This window comes from Hyperoodon ampullatus (assembly GCF_949752795.1).
Source record: "Hyperoodon ampullatus genome assembly, chromosome: 10".
Lineage (NCBI taxonomy): Eukaryota > Metazoa > Chordata > Mammalia > Artiodactyla > Ziphiidae > Hyperoodon > Hyperoodon ampullatus.
This window is the reverse complement of record NC_136923.1, coordinates 9,241,610-9,263,434: the sequence shown is the minus strand read 5'-3', so window position 1 is coordinate 9,263,434 and position 21,825 is coordinate 9,241,610.

The window sequence follows — 21,825 nt, the reverse complement described above, 5'->3', positions numbered from 1 at the left end:
CTGTAAACTCTTCCTGCCCCAGCACTCCAGAGTGGCTCTTTTCTTCTTTCAGACAATTCTGAACTGGCTGATATTTACTTAAATCAAGGCAGGAGTGAGAGGCACTCACAAATGTTGCTTGATTTCTTATTGTCAAAGCAACCTGGCTGAGGACAGCCACATAAGACTTTCCCACTGGGGCATGAGAAGGATTTTGAGACATAGAAATATAACCAGAGAACAGAAGTCCCAGGAACATATGTATATATAATCTGCCTCAAAGGTACACCACAGAAATAAGTAACCAGGCATACACGTGTCCCCGGGCCTAGCCTATAAGTCCCCGGGGGAGGTATGATTAAGGGTCCAATGGTCCTCCAAGCAGCCACCCCGTCATCCCAGCTCAACTGCGCACAAACTGGGGATGACAATTTGTATCCCGGTGACAGTGGGGACCAAGTTGCTTACATGTTTCCCTTTCGCCAAGACTTTACTAAGTTTCCAGAGCGATTTTGTGGAAGGCAAAACATTTCCCCTTTCCCAAAGACTCCATACTCGCTTCTACCACACATTCTGGCTTTAAGGAAAAGTGGAGACAACATTCCAAAGCTATTTTAGTAAAGGTCAAGAGTGTGTGGGTTGCGGACAGGTGGCGGGAGTGGAGGGGGAGATGCCTGCAGGGTTATGAGATCAAGTGATGCTAAAGACAATAAACAAACAATTAATGTCTTGCCCCGGGTGAGCCATTGACATTATAACAGGTTTTCCACTGGGGATTTTGTATTCTTGGTTTCAGATATATCCAGCTCCTCTCCTCTGGCAATCATCAGGGTTTGGCATCTCAATTCTCCCCTACTTAATGGCTCAAGTTTAAATCTAGTCTGTAATAAAAGCAACTGATCAAGTAGAATATAAGAGTTGGGAATGGTGTCTAGAGAGACCGTGAATTTGAAAACTGAATCTCCTACTAAACGAGCTGTGTGTCCTAGGGAGACGGAGTTCACCCCCTGTGAGCCTCAGTTTTCCCAGCTATCTATTGGGTTATTTGGAGGCTTGACAGCACACGCAGAAAGTTCACCCATGCAAATCCTCTCAGCCCCACCTTTTATTTTAGCCATAGCTGAGGCAGACAGGTGCATGTGAGCTGGGGACTGGTTTGAGGAAAGGTGACCTTTCTCACTCCATGAAGCTCACACCATGTCCCTCTAGCTTCCCAGCACTCCCTGACACAGTGGTGTGGGACCCTTGCAGGAAGTGACTCACTCATGTGCACTCTAGAGTTGCGGGGTCACCCTTGACCGGAGGGGATGGCGGTCCTGAGCAATTCCTTAGCGCTCTCCAGGGGGAATGGGTGTTCTTCTGGAAAGGCAGACCCCACACTGTCTAGACCCTGGAGAAACCCCCCTCTAGGTTACCTGATTCTACAGAAGCGATTATATAATAGCTCACACACACACATACACACACACGTTCATTTGTAATGTGATGTCTGAAAAACATGGTGTTCATACGCCTCCCTTAAATCACCTAGCTGGATCTTTCTACATTTAGTCCATAGTGAATCTCCCTTTTAAAGACTTGGGCTATAGGGCTATACTTCTTCTCTTCTGAACTCCTTGAAATAAACTTCCTCAAAAACATATAAACTTTTTTAGGTTAGAGAATATAAGCGTCCATGACTTTTAAGAACCTGGCCAGTCTATCATGACTCTTACTGATGATGTGCCCTTGACAGTATCACAGAGCCCCCTCCCATAATGACAAGGTGGGAAGCCATTGCTTTTTAAGTGTTGCCTGTTAATGAATAAAAATAATTACATGGTGTGATCCAGAGCCACTGTGATCTGTAACTGTGTAACAAGAGACACAGTTAACACCAGGTTTAGGAGCTGCTATTGTAATGAGTGTTTGGGATGAAAGGATCATTCTTTTGTTTAAAGCGTAGGAAGAGAAGACTTACTATGCCAGTTGGTTTCTATAGACAAGCTAGGTGGTTTAATTATCACCATGAGAAATCAGATGTTGAAACTGTGGTACAAACCGTGGAGGACTGAACTTCGTGTGGAGACAGACATCCTGCCAGCTCCTTTTATTTCATCTCAATGAACCCACCTAAAAACTCCATGTGCAGTTGGCAGAGGCAAGGGGTAAAGAGTATTCAGAGGCATTAACGGAAATGCCATGGGGGCCTTCAAAGCAAAGGCTACTCAGGGCTCCCTGAAGCTGTACCTGGTGGTGGGCAGGGGGAGAAGGGGCGCTCTGAGAACCACTGACACCCTCCCCCAAGCCCTGCTGCTCCATCTAGAGCTGTCTTTTCACTCTCCCCTCCCACAGCTCACTCTGTAATCTTTGCCACCTTCATGTTAGTCCTTGGACTGCTCTCTGCCCTGGATCTCCTGCCCTATCCCTTTTGCTATTTTAAATCCTAACCACACCTCTTGAATCCACACAAGTCATATCTTAACCACAACACTTTCTTGCAGAATTCTAGCCCACTGGGGAGTTCTGTACTGTTTTAGTTCATCAAGCCTGGGTACCCAGCACCTAATCGTTCATGGATGGTTTCCTCCTGTCAGCTCTGGCTCTTTCATTAAATGCATACGACTTTTGGTATCAAGAACTGATCCAGGGCAAGAGGTAAGACATCAGGAAGGATGCAGCTGGGTCAAAATGGCGGTGGCACACACAGCAAGACCAAGCTGTTCGCTCTTCTTTCTTGTAAACATACGCAGTCTAGGGCTAATACAACGGTTCCGTGATTGTTTGAGACCCAGGCTCCTTGTACCTTGTTGCTCCGCCCTCCTCAGTATATGGCTTACAGTGTTCGTTTCAGGACTCCAATTTACTTTACCAGTTTACCCCAATAAGAACTAACTTTCACAATATAACTTCCATTTTCCAATGTCTTAGCCCCCTCCCCACTCCACTCTTTACTCCTCAAAGCAGAAACCAAGACGAAAGAGTGCGTAAGGGTAATTTACTTGGGAGTGCGATATTCAGGAACCAGGAGTGGGGTACAAGAGGAAGCATGACAGAGAAGGGGGAAAAACTAACGCAAATGTGGGTTACACCAGAGGCTACTGGTGTTCAATCCACTGCGACGTTCCAGGGAACTCTGAAAAAGTAATTTTACACGTAGGGTAAAATCATGATTCTCAAGCAAATATAAAAATGAACATGTGTTAAATATTTAACACATAATCTATGGGGGAATGAGATGCTTTTTACCCACCTCAAAACAGAATCCAGAGAACAGACACAGTTACAGATCAGGAACACAGAAATGAGGGCGCAAACTGAAAAAGACCTTCCTCTTGCCACAGGGGGAAAGAGCGTTTTTGGACAGGGCAGAACTTTTTTTTCTATATAGACAACAATTATTTTGCATTGTTATCAGTCGACTATAATTTAGAGCACCATCAATAGCTCCCATAGAAATAGATAAACCAGAGCGGGGGTTCTCCAGGGTCTAGACAACAGAGTTCACTACCTGCCTCTCTTATGTAAATTTAATATTCTTTACCCTTTTTCTGGTCAAATAGGAAGTCTTTTTTTTTTTTTTTTTTTTTTTTGTGGTACGCGGGCCTCTCACTGCTGTGGCCTCTCCCGCTGTGGAGCACCGGCTCCAGACGCGCAGGCTCAGTGGCCATGGCTCACGGGCCCAGCCGCTCCGCGGCATGTTGGATCCTCCCGGTCCGGGGCACGAACCCGCGTCCCCTGCATCAGCAGGCGGACTCTCAACCACTGCGCCACCAGGGAAGCCCTCAATTTCTATTTTGCTTCTGCCTTTTACGTCAGGGCGAGAATGACTGGAGAGAGTAGATATGAATAGCTATTGATCTATCAATTTTTACATCTATATTATCAACCTATCATATATCAAAAGATATGGATATGAGAAAAGTGAAACTCAAACTGAGTGAGGAGTCTTTAAAACATATTTGTTTAGGTCTCTGATGAACAGCATTCGAGGACACCAAGAGAACTCACAGATGAAATATATGAATGGCTAAGAGGCATCTGTGAGGAATGCTGGAGAAAGGATAGCTCAGTCATTCATTTACTCAGTCAGTCAACACATTTATTGAGCATCTACTATTTGTCACGACCTATGATAAAAAGGCAAACAAAAAGAAAAGAGGCACGCCCTTACAGATATTACGTTCTGATGAAGGCTAAAGACAATAAACAAGGAAATAAAATAATCTGAGCTTATAAATTTTATGAAGGAAATAAGGTCATCTGCGCTGCTAAGCTACGGAGGAAGTAAATTAGTGAGATCTGGCTTTTATACCCTCAGTTCAAACCTGATAAATGAGAATATAGATCTTGATGATAAAGAACGTGGGAGTCTTGACATTCAAGAAACGACAGAAAGAAATGATGACGTGTGGAATGGAAGATTTATAGGTAATGTGACCCTTGTCTTTAAATGCTTCAACAACTGTCATCTGGAAAAGAAATGATTAGATATATACTATATGTGTGTATGTGTGTGTGTGTAATTTCAAGATAGGTGGACAGGCCTTGCAATGAGGAAAATGTTGGGTCAGTGCATGAGACAAGGCTCTGACAGTTAGAACTGTCTGCCAATGGGCCCCTTTGCTTTGGGAGATGGCGAGCTATGGGAGTTCTTTGGGAGGAACTCTACCATTGGGGCAAATAAAACTGAAGTGATAGGACTACCCACCTGGAATATAGTGGCGGGGATGTGTATGAAACCAACAAAAACAGGACAGCACCTACCCTGTACTTTCTTCCCCTCCTACAAGAAAGAAGCTTAGTCCAAAAACTTACAGTCAAGCCCCCGGGAGTGGTGATGTCACCTTGAGCTGGGCTTGTAAAAGCTTGAGATGACTAAATTTCTCTGCATGAGAAAGGGAAAAGAATTTGGTTTTGGTTCTGACTGGGAATGGATCTAGAAGAGAGGAAAGAGGAGAAAATAAAATCGAAGAGGAGAGATAACAAGTGTTGGCGAGGATGTGAATAAAAACGTACACTGATACACTGTTGGTGGGAAACTGGTCCAGTCACTATGGAAAATAATATGAAAGTTCTTCAAAAAAATTAAAAATAGATTTACCTTATGATTCAGCAATTTTACTTCTAGGTATGTACCTAAAGGAAATGAAAGAAGGATATCAAAGAGATCCATGCATTCCCAGGTTTATCGCAGCATTATTCACAATAGCCAAGACATGGAAAATTAAGCATTCATCAGCAGATGAGTGGATAAAGAAGATGTGGTGTGTACGTGCGTGAAACTAATTCAGCCATGAGAAAGAAGGAAAGCCTGCCATTTGCAAGAACATGGATGGACCATGAGGGTATTATGATGAGTGAGGTAAGTCAGACTGAGAAACACAAATACTGTATGATATCAGTTATATGTGGAATCTGAAAAACCAAACTCATAAAAACAGAGAGTAAAACAGTGGTTACCAGGTGCTGGGAGGGTAGGGGGAGAGAAGAGATATTATTTAAGGGTACAATCTTGCAACAAGTAGTTAAAATGCTGGAGAGGGTGTGGAGAAAAGGGAACACTCTTGCACTGCTGGTGGGAATGTGAATTGGTACAGCCACTATGGAGAACAGTATGGAGGTTCCTTAAAAAACTAAAAATAGAACTACCATATGACCCAGCAATCCCACTACTAGGCATATACCCTGAGAAAACCATAATTCAAAAAGAGACATGTACCAAAATGTTCATTGCAGCTCTATTCACAATAGCCCGGAGATGGAAACAACCTAAGTGTCCATCATCAGATGAATGGATAAAGAAGATGTGGCACATATATACAATGGAATATTACTCAGCCATAAAAAGAAACGAAACTGAGCTATTTGTAATGAGGTGGATAGACCTAGAGTCTGTCATACAGAGTGAAGTAACTCAGAAAGAGAAAGACAAATACCGTATGCTAACACATATATATGGAATTTAAGAAAAAAAAAAATGTCATGAAGAACCTAGGGGTAAAACAGGAATAAAGACACAGACCTACTTGAGAATGGACTTGAGGATATGGGGAGGGTGAAGGGTAAGCTGTGACAAAGCGAAAGAGAGGCATGGACATATATACACTACCAAACATAAAATAGATAGCTAGTGGGAAGCAGCTGCATAGCACAGGGAGATCAGCTCGGTGCTTTGTGACCGCCTGGAGGGGTGGGATAGGGAGGGTGGGAGGGAGGGAGATGCAAGAGGGAAGGGATGGGGGAACAGATGTATATGTATAACTGATTCACTTTGTTATAAAGCAGAAACTAAAAAAAAAAAAAAAAAAGAAATGTACAATGGAAATACTGATTATGTCACAATTTCTCAAAAGCTATGTTATAAAGAGTTGTGATTTGAAAAAAAAAAAAAAGTCCTAGAGACCTAATGCACAGTATTGTGAATATAAACAAAAATACTATATTATAATCAAACTTGGTAAGAGACCAGATCTGAATTATTCCAACCATAAGAAAGAAACAATAATTATATGACGTGATACAGGTGCTGTCACTACAATGGCAATCATATCACAATATATTAATGTACCAAATCAACACACTGTACACTTTAAATTACACAATGTTATATGTCAAATATATTTCAATTTTTTTAAAAAAAGAAAACATGGAAAGAGAAGGACTGCTGTGGAACCTGAGTGTAAGAAATGGTTCACAAACTATTTGAAGTCTATCATTCCATTTTAATTTGTTAGTGGATTTCTGAGAGCACTCTGTGTGTTTTTGTGTGTGTTTGTGTGTGTGTGTGTGTTCTATGAGACTCAGGTCTGCAGGTTTTTAGAGCACATACTTATTGAATAAATATAAATAATACCATATTTTATCAAATCTAAGATTACTAATTATAACACCATTATTTTATGTAACACTAAAAAATGCTGCCAATTAAACAATTTTAATTGTAAGATGGATCCCACTTTCAGAGATTCTGAAATGTGAAAAACATGTGCATCTTAAAATCTATGAATTCCGACAGTCCTATTCCTCCTGTTCCATGCTTAGAGTAACACATATTAAGAGTAGCTGGTACATTTTAAGACGGAGCTGACAAGTAGAAAGTCTTCCAGAGAACACTGATATTTGGAAAGCATCAAAAACAAGACAAAGTAGAACAAAAGAAAACAAACAACAACAACAAAATACAGCTAAGAGAAGAATTTGGAGCTGCAGACACACACAAGAAGGCAGGGCCCTAGGTATTCTTAGAAATCTTCTCAAGGGCCTGGGACTCCCTCTAAACTACAGAGTGGTGGCTTCAGCCAAGAGTCAAGATGACTCCAGGAATACAGGGAAGGTATCCCAAAAGAGATCACGTGGAATCTCACTCTGCTGAATGTTCAAAATGACAAATATTCATTTCCCAAAGAAGTCTGGAAAATACGGCATTACAACAAAACTGAAACAGAATTATTTATTGCAGAATTTTTCAGAAGGTTTAATATATAAATGCATGCTGTGACCAATATACAAAAAGCAGTTTTCCCAAATTTTTTTGACCTTTTGTGATAATAAGCTAAATATTAACACATTTTGGAACCTTTATTTTGGGGAACACCAAATTGGTAAACATTGACCTAAAGGGTAACTGACTAGCTTTGTTCAAATGGTGTCTCACCCAGACACCCAATGTGTAAATTACAGTGCAGCTGCTCTGACTTGAGGAGAGGGGTAGGGTTACAGGGAGAGAGAGAGGAAGTGGCTTCCTGGTTTCCCTTTAGACCTTTTCCTTGCCCCCAAGGGACCCTGTCTCAGGGATGGTTAAATTCTATAAAGTCTGGAACAAAGCAAGTTCTAAGGTTCCTTACAATGATGTGGTACAGTTGCCTCCTATCTATTCTCAATAGCCAACTCTGCCTTGAAGGCACGAGACTGTATCAACTGGTCCTTCATACTCCAATTTAGCTCAGAGCTCTCCACTTCTCATTGTCAACAGAAGAGAAGATGATGCGGTGTAGGTAGGAAATTCAAGGAGAAAGCAAGTTCCTTTCCTTTTCCTGCAAATCTCAAAACTGTCCTGCTCCAGGTCTTTATACCCTGCCACTGCCAGTTGCACTCTCACGAGGTATTTATATGGTTATAAACTGACCAAAAAAATGGTATAACTTAAGGTTAGGATGCTTTTATGCAACACTGGAAATAAAAGACACAAATCAAAGTGTATGTCTTCCTTAGGTCTGTGCAGCTTGGATGATAAGTTCTCAGCTATGATCGTGCACAGGGTATCTCTATGGCTGTTCATCAATCCATCCAACTGGAAAAATTAAGCGTCCCCGAATCACTTTGGTCTTCTGGTATGGCTCAGATGGGTGGTGGAGAATTAAGATCATGCTTACTGCTTACACTGTATCGTGACACTCAGCAAATCACCCTGACCCATACTGTAATCTCTATACTCACTCACCTGCAATCATACGGGGAGTATCTTTTTTCTGTCTCTCTACCTTTTCTCCCAAGGGCTAAAACCTTTGGCTCCCCTTTGTCTTAAAACTTACTGATTGCTTCCCGGGGTCCTTTAAGAAAGAATAAAACCCAACGCAACCCCTACAATGGGTGTTTAGAAGAAGGTACCCTTTGCTCTCATTCCACACTTTAGAAGGTTTGGCCAACTGGGAATCAAGAAAGCCTGTCAACTTCATTTAATTAAAATGAATATAAAGAAAACCCAGTTTAACATTTCTAATCAACAGGAGTCTAATGAGTCGTGTTGGTTCCTGGAGTTGAGACACAGTAGGGCATTTTTGGAGCTAATTTGCTTCATTAATATTCAAAGGACGTGTAGATCACCAGCATTTTCTAGGAGACTCAAGAACCAAACACATCAAAGGGAAAGCTTTATTTTGTATATGATGTTAAACAGATGTTCCACATCAAACCAACTGTAGCATCCAATATAAAATGTTGTCAGTTAAAATAATTATCTTATTTCCTGCCTCAATCCAAAATCCAATTCAAAATGGATCTATAGGACTTCCCTGGTAGCGCAGTGGTTGAGAGTCCACCTGCTGATACAGGGGACACAGGTTTGTGCCCCGGTCCGGGAAGATCCCACATGCCGCGGAGCGGCTGGGCCCGTGAGCCATGGCCGCTGAGCCTGCACGTCCAGAGCCTGTGCTCCGCAATGGGAGAGGCCACAACAGTGAGAGGCCCGCGTACCGCAAAAAAAAAAACCCCAAAAAACGAAAAAACACAAAACAAAATGGATCTGTACCTCTCAGCTCTAAGACCTCTCGTCTTCTCTAATTTTTAGACTTGACATTGATGCTACTAAGACCACCAGGACTTGCTCTCGACTGGTGGAAATAATTTTAGCTCTGGAGCTTGTCACCTTGGGTTCCTTCCGGCTGATATATATACATATATATTTTAAAGGAATTCCTTTATTTTTATTATCATTACTTATTTATTTATTTATTTTATTTTTGGCTGTGTTGGGTCTTCGTTTCTGTGCAAGGGCTTTCTCTAGTTGCGGCAAGTGGGGTCCACTCTTCATCGCGGTGCGCAGGCCTCTCACTGTCGCGGCCTCTCTTGTCGAAGCACAGGCTCCAGATGCGCAGGCTCAGTAGTTGTGGCTCACGGGCCTAGGTGCTCTGTGGCACATGGGATCTTCCCAGACCAGGGCTCGAACCCGTGTCCCCTGCATTGGCAGGCAGATTCTCAACCACTGCGCCACCAGGGAAGCCCCGGGTGATATTTTTAAAAACAATTTAGTTAACTTTTATTTTGTTCAGTATTTAACAAATATTTATTGAGCATCTCAGTGCCAGGTACTGAGCTAGGCACTAGAGAAATGGGAAAATCAAGGCATTCGGAACCTCTGTTTTCTTATCTGTAAATTGGGGGTCGTAAGTTCTGTTTCACAGGGTTGTGGTGCTGATAACGTAAGATACAGAGACACACGGGGCACTTCAGACATTCAAATAAATGGCAGTTTTATCTCCTCCAGTCCAGGATAATCTATAAGCTATAACCATACTAAGGCATTTAATTGCAAAGCTGGCGTGTAATTTTTTGGCACGTAATTGCCAGGTTGAAATGTGGGGTTTAAAAGGAACATCTGTGGAGCACAATTAAGTGAAAACCCTCTGTGAGACTGTAATCCAGACTTTGTTATCATTTATAATGCAATCTAACAAACAAATTATAATTCAAATGCTATGAATCCATATTAATTCTTGAAACAATTACTCATTAGCACAGAGTCTTACAGATAGCATGCCTTCGGTAAATGTCTTCATGAATAATAAGAATAAATCAGTGAAAGAAAAAGAGTGAACTGTGTCTTTAACCAATAATAGTAACAATATTCTGCCCAAGTTACAAAGTCTTTTCATGTTCATTCATTTCATTCCTGCATGTGCATGTATATACGTATGTCCACACACGTACAACAAGATCTACTAGGTTTAGATACAGTTCTACACATGGGAAATATTTTGTAAATAAAAAAATATCCCTACCTTCATGGAGCTTATTTCTAGTGAAAAAGACAGACGGTAAGCAAAAAGAAATAGAATGTCAGATAGTGACTGATAAGGGAAGAAAACTAAAGTTTTCAGTTACCTCATATGTTCTCATCCCACAGGTTTTTTTTTAAAGAAACTAAAAGAATACGAAGAAAACTAAAATAATATGATACAGGAGAGATGTGCATGGCATTTTCTGATGAGGTGGTCAGGAAAGAGATCTGAGAGGTGGTGCTTGAGTGAATTTCTGAATGAGGCCGGTGAGCCAGGCTAAAATCTAGAGTAGGAACATTCCAGGAAGAAGGAACAGCAAATGCTGGGACCCTAACGTGGGACTAAGATTTGCATATCTGACAGAGAGCGAGATCAGTATGGCTGGAGGGAAGAGAAAGAAGAGAGGGTGGAGGTGGTGGGACATGAGGACTGATCTTAGTAAGCCAGGGCGAAGATTTTCAATTTTATTCTCAATGTGATCAGGTGACAGCTAGTATCCAAGGGTGGCCCCAACAATTCCTCCCCGCCTCATTCATACATTTCACTCCTTGCATTAAGAGGTGGAGCTATTTCCCACTGCCTTGTATCTGGGCTGGCCATAGGAGGGCCTCGGTCAGTAGAATATGGCGAAGTGACATTCAGGGACTTCAAGTCCAGACCTCAAGGAGACTGGTTGGTTTTGTTTCCTCCCTCTTTGAGCACTGGTAACACTCTCTCTCAGAACCCAGCTGCCACGTCTCATGGAGAGGGCACATGCAGAACCCAGGTCAGCAGCCGGAACAGATCCGCTGACAGCACCAACTGCCAGCTGTGTGCAGGCGCCATCTTGGATGTGTCACACCGACAGAGCCCCCAGATGACCCCAGTAATAGCAAGGGGAGAAGAATCACCCAGTCAAGCCCAGCCAACCCCCAGAATCATGGAAGATAACGACATGGTACCATCTTAATTTATGGAGTTATGAGGGTTACTTGTTATGTATCAATAGATAACCAGAATAAACAAGAGGCAATGGTACATGACCTCTATCAAAATATTTAATTAATTTTCATACTATCCCTAAAAGGCGGGCTTCATTATAGTCCCTATTTTCTAGATAAAGAAACACAATAAAATATAACTTCCCAGAAGTTACACAGCAGCTAAGAGACAGAGCCTGGTCTCAAGTTTAGGCCTTCTGCAGAGTTCCTCCCCTTGGGTATAAATGAGCATAGATCCAAGCAAACAGGCCCATCTAAATTTCATGAACACAATGCATAATTTCAAATGCCCCATTAATCACAGTGCTATATACCTGGGCCAGGCCTATTAAAGTATCTAAAATTTAAATTTAAAGCCAGAATTCTTCTACCATCTGTATCAGACTATTTAATCTCCAGGCTAAAAACACTCGGGGGATGCCAAAGTGTGAGATAACTGAGAACTTAATGTCTACCAAATGCTCTGTAGCTGAGAAAGAAAAATGAACAAATTTATGAATTAGCCTCTGCTTATTCTGAAATTCAAAAGACTCAGTATTAGTCATCCAGGTTTGGGACTTCCATCTTGATCGGAGATGATCTTATTTGAAAATGTGAGTGAAGTTCTTCCTTGGGGGAGATGCAACACTTGTGAAAATCCAAAGGTGCGAAGAGAAATGACATTTAGATTGGTAGATTTAGAAATCAACATTCAATTTTTTGCTGGGTGGGTAAACTGAAAATAAATGGATAAGTGTATTTTCTTTCTAGTGTATGAGAAAACATAGAGAAAGGTCAACACACTTTCTACCAAAGGTATTGTACTGAGGATCTTTGAAGTAGGGTTCCTTCTTCTGAATATGGCATGCAGGTGCTGGGGAAGATTATGTTATATGGTAAATGGTCTAGTGCATTGTAGGGCTCAATAAATGTTCATTTACTGAAAACGTCTCTCTTCCAACACTGAGTTTCATCATCTGTAGAATGAGGATATGCCCCAAGAAAGCAAGCATGTACTATAATCTTCATCTGCATTGGACACTGTCCATCTTACTTTCCCACTGATCAGACTTGATCTGAGACCCTTTTCAAAACAGGGTCTTGGTTGTCCTATCAGTCACTCACAGTTGGTCCTTAAAAAGAATCATTTTATCATTTGGTGGACAAGTATATGCTACCCTCCAAGCTCTGAAGTTGATATAACTCCATGGCTCCAGATCCATGGAAATCTTTAAAATAATCCAGATTCCTCTTAAAGTGCTGTCACTATAACAAAAGGAAAATTATTTTAACATCGGCGACTGCACTGAACTACCCACCATGGACTGAGCTGGGTGATTAATTACTTAAGTATTAATTATCACTTCATTCTTCACTGCAGTGTTTAGAGCATCTTCATATATTTAGCATGTAGAAAGCACTTTAGGTCTTCTGAATGACAGGATGAGCAGTAGTGTCACCCTATTAAAATTGTCTCTATAATTTGTGAGTCGTAAGAAGTCATATTTTCATCTAGACTCTTGAGTCATCAAACTAGAAACTTGAAATGTAAGAATTGGTGCCAAGAGAGATCAAGAATTGGCTGTCGATGGGGGAGGGGAGAGAAGATTAGTATGCAAATCATTGTGTTAGGCCTTTAGGGAGTTCAAACTAGAGTATGACATTCTCAAGGCACCCACTGTTTAGATGGGGAGATGCCCTGGTGTTCTAACAGATAAATACAAATACCAGGATTCATTCCGCTAAATGTCAGACATCAAGCAGAATATGCTCCAAAGATTCACAAAAGGGAAAGGTCAATGGGGCTGGGGCTTGGACAAGATCTTAAAGACAAATCCCTGGAGGATGCAAGACCCATTTCTGTAACCTGTAGCATCTAGCTAAGTGCCTGGTATGTGGTTGATGCTGAAGAAATGTCTGGAGACTCAGCGGACATCAGGTACACTTAGCTAAGTAAAAAAGAAAATGCCAGAGTTGAGTGGATAGCAAAAACAGAGCAGAGGTGGCAGCTCCTGGTGAGCTCTGGAACACAGGTCCACGAGGGGAAGAAGAGAAGAAAATGATTCCCTTTCTACACTCTCTCCTTGAGCCATCTCACCCCCACCTATGGCGCAACAGCGCCTTCCATGCCAAAGACTCCCATCTGTCACTTAAGCTCCACTCAGCAAACTTCTACACTCTCCCCCATACAACCACTGGGCATCTTCCTTGGAATATCCCACAGGGGTCCTCAAAGTCAAGTTGTCTAAAGTCCTTCTCCTAAACCCCATCTTGATTTTCCTTTTTCTCATACTGGGAGCACCTTTGTGCCAGACTGCAAACTGTACTGGCATCTTTAATACACTCTACCTCTTAGATAATCCTGTTGATTCTCTACCAGTTCCTCCATCCGTGGTTGTCGGCACCTTATTCTCAGTGACGGTCCCTAATGGCACCCATAACTCACACCCCCCTGCGTGTCCTTTCATCGAGTATATGTAATTTCCTTCCCTCCAGCCTGGACCCACTGAAATCCATTCTGCTGTATTCACCTCACAAGAGAACAACCCGGGTCACTCCATGTTTTATCCATGCACCTGTTAGGCTGAGTAGGCATCTTCCACGTGTGCATCTGAGTTGTCTGATCACCACTCGCCACACACAACACACAATCAGAAATAACCTCTTCTTCCTCTTCCTTGGACCATATTTACCTTATCTCCCCCTATAAACTTGTGAGCTATGTGGAACCATGGTCATGTTTGTCACAGTATTTCCTGCAGCACCCTAGCACACAGTATACAGCTGGCACTCAATCAATGTATGTAAAAAAATTAATGCAGGAGCTTGGGACTGTATAGTTAGAGGATCCTAAATGCCAGGTTAAGGAACTTGGTGTCCATCTTATAGGTATCTGAGAGTCCCGGAAGGCCCTGGATTTATTAAATGACTTCTGCAAGCCTATGAATTAGGGAGATTGTTCTGGCAGACAGAATGGGATAGAGGGAAGAGTCATCTGAGTAGAAGGAGCCTTGATTTTCTGCGGAAATGTAATGTATGAAATAAATTAAAAATTAGTTAAGAGAAAGTAAAAGTATAAACATTAAAATGAAAAATGTGGGCTTCCCTGGTGGCGCAGTGGTTGAGAGTCTGCCTGCCGATGCAGGGGACTTTCCGTGACCCGGTCCGGAAAGATCCCACATGCCATGGAGCGGCTGGGCCCGTGAGCCATGGCTGCTGAGCCTGCGCATCCGGAGCCTGTGCTCCGCAATGGGAGAGGCCACAACAGTGAGAGGCCCGCGTACCACAAAAAAAAAAAAAAAGAAAAGAAAAATGAGAAAAAATAAGTCTATCATCTAGAGTGTGTCCGTAATTCTAAAGGATCCCATGAAAATATCATTACAGTACTTTTCAGTTGTCTGTAGTAATGAGGCAGAGTGGATAATGTGCATATAAAACCGTCTTAAATCTCTTATGCAAAAAAGAACAGTAAAAATAAATAAACTATATAACTTGTAATAACTGAAATAAACCTTTGTTATGTCAGGATCTCTCTCTCTCTCTCTCTCTCTCTCTCTCTGTCTCTCTCTCTCACACACACACACACACACACACACATCCAAGGCTAGAAAAAGTATACTTAAGAAGCAGCTTAGCTGACTTTATTTTCCCTGACCATCGGGTGTTAGAAGTACATGTAAATATGGGAATAGTTACATAAAACTCAAATAGAAGAGAGGTACGTTAAGATCCATGGAGGGAATACAGAATGTACTACCAGACACCATGTAAGTTAGAAAGCTCTGCCGCCTTCATATCCTCGTGACACGTACACTGTGCCAGAAGCTTCTCTCACTGATCCATCGCCTTGGCCAGAAGACTTTGCTCTATTCTCTAGGGAATTAGGCAGGTATAAGAGTGAATAAAGATTCCCCTAATGTCCTGATATGAGTGATAAGAGGAAACAGATGCTGACTACCTGGGCAGTATAATCAGTAAACATAATGTTAATGTTAACTTTATGAATAATAGCAATATTATGAATAATGAAAAAAACTACTAATGAAGTACTTACTGCTAAGTCCCAAGTGCTTTTTCATACACTGTCTTATCTGTAAGAACCCTAGAAGGTAGGTATTTTTAAGTCATTTCGCAGGTGAAGGAGCCAGAGGCACGTAACATTCAAGACGCAACAAGGTAAATAGTTCAGCCAAACTCAAAGCCTCGTCTCTTTCCATTATACTATGCTCCTAGAACTTAACCAGTCAAACAGAGAAAGGAAACGTATTCCAGGAAGGTGGAACAGCAGCAGCAAAGGCACGGAGCAGAAGAATGCATGGAAGTGTTTGCAGAATGAATGTGGTCAGCATGCATGGAAAGAGGTACGTGTGGCGGTGTGACTGGAGAGAGAAGCTGACGTCAGATCCTGACCAGCCCACGGGCTGGCACTTTACTCATTACTGAGCCAGAGGGCGGCCGGATTGAATCAGCATCTTAAAACGGTCCCTCCACTGTCACCCCACTGGAGGGGATGTGGAGTTGCAGGGATGGCTTCAGGGGGCATGGCTTCAGGGTTCCAGAGAAGACAGGCGGGGGCGCTCCCTGGGCAGAGCAACAGTGGTAAAGGAGGTCGCTAAATGAAGCAAAAGTGGGTAGAGAGGTGACTAGTGAGCAAAGCATAGGACAATTCTTATTTTCCACGCCTGAAAAAAGAATTAAAGCTTTGAGTATTACTCTCATAAAGGAAAGCTTTCTTTTTCAAGGTAGTGGTAAAATCAAGTGGACAAACAATTTGAGAAGTATCTATTACATAACTATGCATACACATGAAAAAGAAGGAGACACGTGTGTGTGTGTGTGTGTGTGTGTATTACTGGCACCAGTAATATATGTCTAGATCAGTTATCACATAATAGGAAGCACTTTGGCCAAAGATATCAGTAAGTCCAAAATACCCTTTCTCTAGCCACATAAAATTCTGCCAATGGCAGAATGCCAATGGCATACTTCAAAAGCAGATGATTTTACTTGACAGTTTACTACAAAATGAAATTCATTTTCCCATAATGATACTTCTAAATCCCATCTACAATGCTTCATCTATAGACTAGAGTCAGAAGAAATGATTCTGAATAATTTCAACATTCTGGAAAATCAATCTTCCCAGAACTCAAGGAATCATTCTCACTGCTGCTTTTTAAAAAGAAACAATAGAATCTGGGGGTTAGATGTAATAAGTTGCTTTGGGATGGGGGTATGTGACGTGACTGAGCCTTCAGGCTCTCTCTTCTACAGCCCTCAACTTCTATTCCCATCTTACTGTGATCTTCTGGAAAGACGCAGGGGATGAAATAAATCAACAAAATTTTTCTAAGGATTCATAATGGCTAGAAAGCAAGTGAGAAGTGGTGGCTAGGGAGAAGGGAAAGTGAGTGACATAGCACTCTAAGGAGACGGCAGCTGGTGCGAGGCAGCAGGTAGCTACAAGCTACCTCTCAAAGAAGTATTCATGGGCATGTTTTCCTCCACTGCATCAAAATCCCTGAGGGACTTCCCTGGCAGTCCAGTGGTTAAGACTCAGCTTCCACTGCAGGGGGGCACAGGTTCAATCCCCAGTCGGGGAACTAAGGTCCCACATGCCGTGCTGCACAGCCAAAAAATTAAAGATTAATTAATTCATTCATTTTTTAAAAAAACCCTTGAGAGCTAGGACCAGGCTTAATGATGACCTTCTCTATTCCTAGCATCTACCATGGTCCTTGACCCAGGCATGAGACTAGATGAACATGGATTCTCACCTCAATACAGAGACAGGAGTTAACGGTCCAGGCTCATCAAAGTTACAATCTCCTCCCATAGTGTTTGAGAGAGAAAGTTGGAGACTTTGAGACATAATGGGTCTGTGCACCGGGAAGGCATTTTCAGTTTTGTTGCATCACATCTTATTTATGTCTATACGCACTGGAATTTTATAAGCAACTACAACCTGTGCCACTGTTTCCAGTTTAGAAATAGATAGAATATGGTCTGACTGGTTATCTTAAAGCAATTTATGATTATGCAGGTAAACTTCTGCAAGTGGCTTTTTTTACTGTGGTAAAATGTACATAACATAAAATTTACCACTTTAACCATTCTTAAGTGTACACTTCAGTGACATTTAGTACATTCACACCGTTGTACAATCATCACAATCATCCATCTCCAGAATTTTCCATCACCCTGAACCGAAACTTTGCATATTACATACTAACTCCCCATTCCTCCCTCCCCCAGCCCCTAATAACCACTGTTCGACTTTCTGGGTCTATGAGTTTGGCTATTCTAAGTACCTCATGTAAGTGGAATAATATTTGTCCTTTTGTATTTAGCTTATTTCACTTCGCATACTGTTTTCAAAGTTTACATGTATTATAACATGTATCAGAATTTCATTCATACTCCAGTCTGTGTGTGTGTATTTTATATATATATATATATATATATATTTTTTTTTTTTTTTTTTTTTTTGCGGTACGCGGGCCTCTCACTGCTGTGGCCTCTCCCGTTGCGGAGCACAGGCTCTGCGGCATGTGGGATCCTCAGGATAATGTGGTCCACAGAGCCTGACATATTCACTACCTGGCCCTTCACAGAAGAAGTTTGTCAGCCACTCTTCTAAAAATGCCATCTGGTTGGTCGGTTTTTGAAAAAGTACCTGGGGCTAAGAATCGCAATTTTGCTCTTCTTTTTAAGACATCTGGTCTGCATAAAGTAGTCTATGATCACCCCTATGGTTGAGGGTTGCCAGATAAAACAGAGCACACCCAATACAAATTGGATTTCTCATAAACAACCATGTTTTAGTATAAGTATGTCCTAAATCTTTTATGGAATATACTTATACTATAGCATTATTTGTTTATTTGAATATCAAATTTAACCGGATATCCTGTATTTTTACTTACCTATCGTAACAGCCCTACTACCATTTCATAAAATCAGGGTCACTAATAAGTCCTAAGCTCTTTGGAAAGCAGGAATAGTCATGACACGCTGTAAAACCTTCCAACAACATCGCCAAGCATTTGTGCTGCTGTTCTCTCAGCTTTAAGACACGGACCAGGTGAAGCTTTACTGGCCACACCCCAGGTGAAGCTTTACTGGCCACACCCCAGGTGGAGTTGGATGCCCTTTCCCTGCGATATGATGGCACTGTCAAAAATATAATAATTAATAAGAGCAACAAGAGCGAAGCCTGATTTGCTCATTTCTATGAAGGAGGCACTCAAGAGCACAGAGCAGGGCCTCAACAGATAGTTAGCTTCTGAGCCCTCCCAGAAGCCTTCCAACTAGTTGTTCTGTCTTATTCTTGCTACTGAATTGCCCAACCAGCTCTGTTTCCCTCACTGGCCTCCAACTAATAAAGCTGCCCTCCAGGAAAGGGAATGCAGAAAGCCTGCCACAGCCCTGGGGACAGGACCAGAGCCAGGGGTCAAGAGACTGTTCTGTGTTCCCAGGAAATCCTAGCCTTGCTTATACTCATGCTAAATTGTGATGGGATAAGGTAGGAGGTGGAGGATTAGGGAAGAAGGACAGGGATAGACGTCACTAACATTTGTTTATCACTTGAATGCCTCGGATTTTGAATTAACCCTTAGATCAGAGCTTTCAGGTGAGTATTAACATCCTCAAAGATTGAAGACCAACCTCCAGGGAAGCAGCAAGGTACTGTTACTTTGAAAGGTTGAGCTGAGTTCCCGAGGTCACGTAACCAGTGAACCTGGCGCTATGACTGAAACCTACATAGGTCTTTTTCGCTCTGCCACACTGACAAGGAAGATAATTTCTTTAAAAGGCAAAAACTAGAATTCACAAAAATCAAACCAAGTTAAAAAAAACCAGTCTGCTCAACGCTGTCACGATTTCGAAATAATTCCTCATGCCTGGGTTTTTTTTTAACACTAACATATAATTAAGAATTGACGTATTTTCTGCAAAACAAATCAGATTCATCCAGATACAACTTCAGGCAATATTTCCACACTCTAAAAGATCATGTTCCAACCAGAAGTCTTATTCTTTCATTGTATTTGATGACGCCATCAGGTGACATTGGGAGCCACTGGTCAGCCCGTGAAGCCCTAGCTGACCATGAAATTAGGTACATTTTGAGCTGACCACTGGGGGCAAGTCCATGATGGACATAAAGAGTCACTTAAACGCCATGGGACATCTGAACTCAGAGGGCCACCTTAATACCTTAGATATCAAGGTTCTATCAGTTTAGTTCAGCTTGTGTCAATAATTCTTCTAGTGAACTCTGAGATAAAAATAGAAACTTTACCACAATTTAAAGTTCAAGATAATTCTATAATTACTGTAACATTTCACAGCCATTGACTAAGTGAAGACACCCTGTTTTAACATAAAAAACAATGGTAATATCTTAAGTCAAATGTGCAAATGAATACTAAGTGTTAACCACCTAATATATGTCATACCATATGTATACACAAAAACACAGGATATTTACTAAAAATAACTAGAGCTGAATGGAGTATTAGAAACACACTAGTGTGTATCCCTAACTTTACAAGTGAAGAGACTTTGACCAAGGGAAGTCAAGATATATACACAGGATGTATATGTATAGTATGTATGTACACACACAACACACATACATGCATATATATATATATGTACATACACACACATATTGGAGAAGGAGGGAGGGTGAATGAATGAGTGAATGTGCATCTGTACATCAATTAAAGTATATGTTGGTGGCGTGGTAGAAGCAATCAAGTAAACAGCAGGTATCAGAATTCCTGTTGGGGGATTTCCCTGGCAGTCCAGTGGGTAAGACTCCACGCTCCCAATGCAGGGGGCCCAGGTTTGATCCCTGGTTGGGGAACTAGATCCCACACGCATACTGCCACGAAGAAGTCCGTGTGCCATAACGAAGACCCAGAGCAGCCAAAATGAATGAATGAATGAATAAATGAATGAATGAATGAATAAATAATTTTAAAATTCCTGCTGGAAGAGAGGAGGGTGAGGCCATGATGAAATGGCTGAAGCGGACCAAACCGCTCTGAAGAGGAAATATACAGGATACAAGGGTGGGACAAAAAGAGAGGGGAGAGAAGACTGGAGAAAGGAGAGGGGGATGCTAGTGGGCAGCATGACAATCAAAAGAGTTTTAAAAGCAGAAATTTGTGGTATTTAACCTATTTGACATATTTAATGCATCTGTGGTCGCCCTGATATAAGGACTCTCAGAGCCTCTAACTCTCAGCCAAGTCTGCGATGCATATGAGCCCTGTGCGTGGGTTTGGGATGAAATCAGGGTAGAGAGGTTGAGATCCAGGCGTAGAAGAGGCCACAGGAGGTGAGTGTGCAGAAAGGGCAAGTGCTCAGTGGGGCAGAATCACCAGCAGCAGGAAGCATGAAGCTGCAAGGTCTGGCAAAGGTCTGGAGAACTTGAGAAGAGCATGGACCCGGGCCTGAGCTGCCTGGTGGGCTGGGTACACACATCTCACAGACATCCCACTATGGATGCATTGAGGATTTGGGCGGGTGTGGTCCTTCATTTCTGGGTTGCTGGCAGCAGTCTGAAAAGGTGGTAGTGACGTCTGAGAGTTGAGGCTCCTCGGGGGTGGTCAGCTGAGAGGAGAGCCACAGCCCCATGCCCCCCAGAGGCTGGCCGGGAAGACTGAGAAGACTTGACAGCCAGGACGGGAGTACCAGCCAGGGCAGGAGGGAAGCTCTATCCTGAAGCCATAGAAATCGGCTGAGGATGACGAAGCTATGGAATGATTGCCTTATCATCTTAGTGTCCATGATTCCCAAACCCTTGGTTAGCCTTCTGTTATGGATGGTTACTAGCTATCACCTCAGTAAATCAGCAGGATTTGTGTCCTAACAACCCAAGTTGAGCTCTGAAAGTCATATGCTACTATCGGCACGGAAAGGAAGGTAGAGGGAGATAGGCATGTTTAAATTGAGTCAGTGTCCACTCCAGAGGACTGGCCGGGAGTGGTCATCGGATGGAGTGGCGGGCTGTAATTGGAAGTCGGAGCTTACTCCAGCATTCTGGAAAAATACGTTTGCTTCACTGGTTGCCTTCTCAACTTGTAGACACGCATTCTGGCTCTGTTTCTTCCTCACATCACTGGGAGGGCCTCAAATATGCCTTTTTTTAAAAAAAACAAGTAACAGAAACCTAATTCCAACCAGCCACGTTTAGGTAGGACCAAGATCCAGGTGACGGAGTAGGGCTTGGTCTCTCCCTCCTGCCTGGCACTGCCTCCCTCCATGTATCCTCAGGCCGCCTTTCCCAGGAGGGAGATGACTCCCGACACTCCCAGCTTTACCTCCCACAAGATTAGCCCCTCCTCTGGGAATCAGGAACTTTCTGTCTCCCAACACCCTTTTATAAATTTAAA